Source organism: Hylobates moloch, unplaced genomic scaffold, assembly GCF_009828535.3.
Source record: "Hylobates moloch isolate HMO894 unplaced genomic scaffold, HMol_V3 SCAFFOLD_5, whole genome shotgun sequence".
Taxonomy (NCBI): domain Eukaryota; kingdom Metazoa; phylum Chordata; class Mammalia; order Primates; family Hylobatidae; genus Hylobates; species Hylobates moloch.
The window spans coordinates 78,111,299-78,118,251 of NW_026652280.1; the positions used below are offsets into that span (position 1 = coordinate 78,111,299).

At 38.2% G+C, this 6,953-nt stretch overlaps 1 protein-coding gene across 1 annotated transcript in view; it reads left to right on the plus strand.

Moving 5' to 3' along the window:
* The first annotated feature begins 1,543 nt into the window (after positions 1-1,543).
* LOC116468209 (olfactory receptor 5A1) overlaps positions 1,544-6,953 on the plus strand; it is a 14,351-nt gene continuing 8,941 nt past the window's right edge. The window contains exon 1 of the mRNA XM_032151808.2: positions 1,544-1,916. The gene's annotated coding sequence lies outside the window, so the exon portion shown is untranslated. The remainder of the gene's footprint in view (positions 1,917-6,953) is intronic.

Consider the following 6,953-nt stretch of genomic DNA (forward strand, 5'->3'; position numbering starts at 1 on the left):
TGAAATAAACCTGGCACAGAAAGACAAATACTGTATGCCCTCAATTACGTGAAATCTAAAAAAATTGAACTCATAGAAGCAGAGAGTAGAATGGTGGCTGTCGGGGCAGGGGTGGGGGGAGCAGGGAGATGTCACTTAAAAGGTACAAAGTTTCAGTTAGACAGGAGAAATAAATTTTGGAGATTTGTTGTACAGCATGGTGACTATAATCAATGATAATGTGTGTAGTATACTTGAAAATCACTGAAAAAGTAGATTTTAAAATGTTCTTATCAGAAAAATCATAAGTAGGTGAGCTGATGGATATGTTAATTTGCTTGATTCAATAATTCTTCTATGTATACATATATCAAAACATTATGTTATATAACATAAATATATACAATTTGGCATTTGTCAATTTAAATAAATAAATAAATGAAGAGACCTAACTCTCAATAAATAAACACATACATACTTAAGGAATGCACGAATGAATAATTTCTCCCTTATCCATGTTTTTCCTTTGAATTCTACTCCCCAACCATTTTTTTCTCTGCCTGGTTGGATAGCTTTCTCTCCTTTAATTAGCCATGGAATTGAGATCAGTCATCCACTGTTTATTGTAGCTACTTTGAAAAGACTGAAGTTCCATGTTCTCAGCTTAAGAAACAAGAGAATCAAATATTTTACTTTTTCCCCTCCACCTGAAAGCACATGTACTAATGGCTTGCTTTTTGTTAAATGTGTGGCCCAATATTACTTTTTATTTGTATGTAGCTCTCCATAGAATAAAAGTTCTACATCTTTATATTACACCTTTATATTCCATAGCAGAATAAGATTTTTAAAACGTTTTAAGAAAAAAATGCCCTATTTCTAATGTCTCTTTCCTGGAGGAAGATAGTAGGTTTCTGTGGAAAGAAAATGGATTTATGAATTGAGGGGTATGATTGACCATATCAACACATTTATGTGAGTTTCAAAATAAATGCATGTGTCATACATTTATATGCAGTATTTTGTATTACACAGGGTTCAAATATCAGATCAATCCCTTTACTAGCGTAAATTTTTGATTAATTTATTTAGCTTCTCTGAATTTCAGTTTCCTCCTCTGCACGGGGAATTTGGGAGAACTTAGTAAGTTAACACACATAAGGCACATAGTATAGTGCTTAGCACATAGTAGGAGCTCAGGAAGGTTAAGGTCTCATCCTTTTAACATACTTCTGGCCAAATAGTTTCTACTAAGTAATGGAGAAGAGTCAATAAATATGTATTTACAGATAGGCAATGTTGCTTTATTTTGTGGAGTGGTGCTTAACCTATCCTTATGTTTCACTGCTATTCTGAGTTTTTTTCGTCATGTACTACCAGAAAATATCTTGATTGGCCTTGGGGGATTGGAGGCCCTAGCCACTGGGATGGAGTTTAATAAGCATCAGTTTCGGAGCTTTTCGAGTTTGCGTTCTAGACAACCCCAGAGAGCAATTAACCATAAAGATGTGAAGTTCAGGTGATACATTCCTCCCTTTCAAAAAGACCCTCAGGGGCAAATATAATGAAACATCTCCAAGGAGAGAAGAAAAAAAATCTCTCCCCAATTTACCCCCAACCCCAGCTTTGAACATTTTCCCAAAATGACCCTAAATGCAGATATTAGCTGATACCAGAAGAGCTTCTTAAAGATTACAACCTCCATCCTTTCTTTATATATCTTTTTCCTCCTTTACTCTGCCCCAAAACACACCTTCTATGCACCAGGAGGATAGTTTGATCCTTGATAAAAAAAATAACCCAGCCTCAAGCTCTCTCCAAACTCATTAGCACTTTGGGAACTGGAAGCAGCCACTGAAACCCGATTAAACTCCTTCCAAAGCAGAACAATTCAAGACAGGTATCAGCTAAAGGGCAGACAGAGCAGGAGCAACAGGGTAAGTGCAGTTTACTCCTTGTCTTCATGCCCATATTAATCTCACATGATAGAATTTCCTATATCCACCAGCCCATATAGGTAACCAATAAGTTCTTTGGCTTTTAGTTTTTCTCCCTGCACCTCTCAATGCTATTTGTCTTCCTCAAATTCAGCCAAATCTTTTTTTGTACTTTTTAAAAAATAGACCTTATTTTTTAGAGCAATTGTAGAGTCACGGCAATATTGACCAGAGATTTCCTATTTATCCTTTTTCTCCTACGCATGCATAGCCTTCTCCATGATCAACCTCCCCCACCACAGTGGTACATTGTTACAATCAATGAACCTACATTGGCACATTATTATCACCCAAAATCCATAGTTGACATTTGGGTTCATTCTTGATGTTGTGCATTCCGTGGGTTTGGACAAATGTATAATGACATGTATCCACCATTATAGGATCATCCATAGTAGCTTCACTGTCCTAAAAACCCTCTGTGATCTTCCTGTTCACCCTTCCCTCTCCCTGACCCCTAGCAACTACTGATCTTTTTACTGTCTCCTTGTTTTGCTTTTTCCAAAATGTCTTATGGGTGGAATCATACACTATGTAGCCTTTTCAGGTTGATTTCTTTCACTTAGTAATATGCACGTAAGGTTCCTCCATGTCTTTTCATGGCTTGATAGCTCATTTCTTTTCGGTACTATACTTTTCAAGATGTCTGCTGTATACTTTTTTGTTTTCAAGCATTCTCTGCCGTCATTTAAGTACTTAAGTAGAATATGGAAACTTTGAATTTACAGATTTTTTTGCCAAAGCTTTCTAAATATACATTCTTCTTTTCATATTTGAGCTTTCTCCAATTCAAAATTGAAATTCCAGATAATATGCAGAAATTTAGGATTTACATTCAATCTTGTTATCTGTCTCAGATAATTCTATGCTCTTGATTTATCAGTTGAATAGTTTTCCCAGTGCAGTGTTTTATTAATTGTTGTATACGATAAGCTGGACCCTGTTTGATATAGTTTGAATGTTTTTTCCCTCCAAATCTCATGTTGAAATGTAATCCTCATTGTTGGAGGTGGGGCCTGGTAGGAGGTGATTGGCCCACGGGGCGGATCCTTCATGGATGGGGTAGTGCTATCCCCTTGGTGATGAGTGAATTCAGGCAACAGCTGGTTATTTAAAAGAGCCTGGCCCCTTTCTGTTGCTCTCTCTCTCTTGCTTCTGCTCTCACCATATGAGATGCCTACTCCCCCTTCATCTTCCGCCATGATTATAAGCATCCTGCAGCCCTCACCCGAAGCAGATGCCAGCATCACACTTCTTGTACTGTCTGCCGAACTGTGAGCCAATTAAACCTCTTTTCTTTATAAATTATACAGCCTCAGGTAGTCCTGAAAAATGGCCTAATACACTATTCTATATTGTCTTAAATGGGACATATTACTAAAAGAGAGCTAAAAGAAACACATGGTCTCTTCAACTGGTAATCAGTTGACTATTAAATATTCAGTAGCATTTTTTTAAGTCTTCAGAAAATCATGATGAATTATTAGCTTTATAAATGCATTAATTGTTCATTACAAATTTTGTGAACAGTAAACCCAGCATACTACTAGATGCTAAGGTAAAACAAATATGAAACCAGTCTTTTCAAAAACCAAGGTTACTCTAAGGAGGGAAGTTTGCTCACCGTGGTAATCTGAGTGAGGCATTTAAGAGCCTGATTCTGAAATCACAGCCCAAACTTGGTTCTTCTCTACTGCTCCAGTGATGAGCTTCCTGAATTACATTTGAGCCCTTGCAACTACCAAAATGATTAAAAGGGAATGACATTTCTGAAGGAAACTCTATGCCCTTAAACATAGCCTCAATTATTAGTAAGTAATCCAAAAAGTAATTTAGAAGACCTGTAATCCAGATACACTTTACATAGCAGATTTTCCAAACACTGCAGAGGCCTCTAAACTCCAAAACTCTCCTTCTCTTTTCTCACTAATGCTATGAATGATACCATCTGAATCTTAATTCTTGAATTAAAGTCTTGACCCCTTTAGCATTGTCACCTTACACTGAGAGGAACTCCTCATTTCATCAATCATTTGTACATTCAGATAAAAGAAAGACCTGGAAGAGCAGCATCTTGAGGGCACCAGGCACTGACAGGGGTGAGAGGAAATGGCATCATGAAGTGAAGGACACCAGATCAGGATTGATGGGGAAATCACAGAACACCTCCAGCTCCACAATTTGGCTGAGGTCCTTCTCATCATTCCATTTTTTCCTCCATCACCAACTGTGTCTGTGAAGCTCAAATGAGGCAAATTTGGTTATAAAGTTTGACACTTCTTCCAGATATATTTGATGGAAAATGAACAGAGTCATAAATCAACTCTAAAAGTCCCCATCAATTACCCAGTATCTTCTATGTGCAAAGTACTGTGCTAGGTGCTTGGTTTTACTGTATTATTATCTTCCCGTGTCCGTCAAGGATAGTGTAGTTCACGCAGATGCTGGAACTGCATCTATGAGTATAATGAGGTCACTGAGCATCTCAGACTCTTCCTCTTCAGCTCTGTAAAATAGACCTGTTGTTGATTATACCTGTATCATAGAATTGTAGGGAGTCCAGGCTCCCCAAGTTTGCTGCGAGAGTGAATAAAACCTCCTTTCCCTCTCAAGGGAAGAAGCACCTCTTCGTGAGCAGGGTTCCATGCCATAAAACACTCTATACAACCCTTAAGATAACTTCTCTCTAATGTTCTAAAATAAGCTCCAGGGCATCCATATGTGGGAATAAAACTCTACATATGCTTTTCCTTTTGTTTCAATTTGTCCAGCTCCACTTTCTGTTTCTGGGGCTGGGAAATCTCATCCTTAAATACAAAATTTCTCCCTCCTGATGACAACATTCAAAACAGACTTTCAATTAACCCATCAGACCTCCAATCATTAAGTTCTTCAACCTCACTCATAAACACTTCTTACAAACCTGCATGGTCCATTAGTGAACTTCTTATTTCTCTAACATAAGCATACTTCAACATATTACATAAGGAGGATGTGCTCCAAAATTAATGGTCAGTTCTATCAATAATACTTTAAGGAATAGTTGCTGCTGATAACAATCACAGTCCCAGTTTATTAAGCAAACATTCTATCTCAAGACCCATCATGAGCCCTTTATACATTATCTTAAGCAATTTTCAAGCTCTGTTAAGTAGTTACTGTTTGTTCTGTTGTTGTTTTGAGACAAGGTCTCCCTTTGTCACCTAGGCTGGAGTGCAGTGGCATGATCACAGCTAACTGCAGCCTCAACCTCGTGGGCTCAAGCAATCCTCCCACCTCAGCCTCTTGATAGCTGGGACCACAGGTGTATCCCACCATGCCCGACTAATTTTTTCATATTTATTTTTATTTGTAGAGATGAGTTCTCACAATATTTCTCAGGCTGGTCTCGAGCTCCTGGCCTCAAGCAATCCTCCCACCTCTGCTTCCCAAAGTGCTAGGATTATGGGCATAAGTCACCACACCTGGGCAGTAGTCACTGTTATTCCCATTTTACAAATGAGGAAATTGAAACTCAGGAAGGCTAAATGAGTTGCCCAACATCCCACAGCTGGCAAGTGGCAGAGTCAGAATTAGAACCAGCCTTTTTCTGAAGCCTACCCAGGATCAAACCACTACCTTCTCCCACTCCCCTTTCTTCTAACCTGAATGGGTGCCCCCAAACAACCCTGAATCATAACACAGACTTCAGGTTTCTACCTTGCCAAATGGCTGCATCTCTACGGAATATGTGAGGGCTCCCGCAGAGCTCTTTTTGTTTTAGCTACCAATTTCTCCATGTGGCTCTACATCTGCTCTCGATTATGCCAAAGTTTGTTTCACGTTCCTCTTTTATTTCCTCAAAGGATAAATAATCCTCTTTTGACTCTAGAAAGTTCACAAACCTTTCACAAACAGGAGCAAAACCTTAGAATATAGGATGAAGCTCAAAGTCATACCAACAATATTGTGACTAATGTGATGAATATCTAAAACTCTGCACAAATGACAGCATGGTGATAGCTAAAAGGAGCTTCACATTCTCCCATTATCCAAATTTGAGGAGTTTAGCACTGAAAAATATGTAGAAGGAACTATTGAGAGGGGAGAAAATGGGCCCCAATTTCAAGGCCATCTGTCTGTGCAAGTTCCGGGGAAAAACATTAAGAAGGTCAATGAGACCTTAACTGGCAATGAGTAGATGTGGATTGATTTGTGAAAATTGATGATGTCAAAATAAAGTGGCTCTCCTAAATTGAGCAGAAAAATTTGGCACAAATACAGTATTACTTCCCAAATTGTGAAGTTATTGACTTGCAATGAGTTCTATAATATACACAAGTTACAAAGGTTTGTGTACTATCATACAAACACCTATGCACATAAACATATACTTGTACATAAAAAGTATACACCAAAATATTAACAGTTATTATTTCAGGAGATAGATGATAATGTTTTTTCCTTTTTTTCATTAATCAGGAACATGATTTTTGGTTTCAATAGTTCACATTTGTATATTGATCATATTAATCAAAATATCTCACAGTTCTTTTTTTTTTGTTTTATACTTTAGGGTTTTAGGGTACATGTGCACAATGTGCAGGTTTGTTACATATGTATCCATGTGCCATGTTGATTTCCTGCACCCATTAACTCGTCATTTAGCATTAGGTGTATCTCCTAATGCTGTCCCTCCCCCCTCCCCCCACCCCACAACAGTCCCCGGAGTGTGATGTTCCCCTTCCTGCGTCCATGAGTTCTCATTGTTCAATTCCCACCTATGAGTGAGAACATGCGGTGTTTGGTTTTTTGTCCTTGCGATAGTTTACTGAGAATGATGTTTTCCAGTTTCATCCATGTCCCTACAAAGGACACGAACTCATCATTTTTTATGGCTGCATAGTATTCCATGGTGTATATGTGCCACATTTTCTTAATCCAGTCTATCGTTGTTGGACATTTGGGTTGGTTCCAAGTCTTTGCTATTGTGAATAG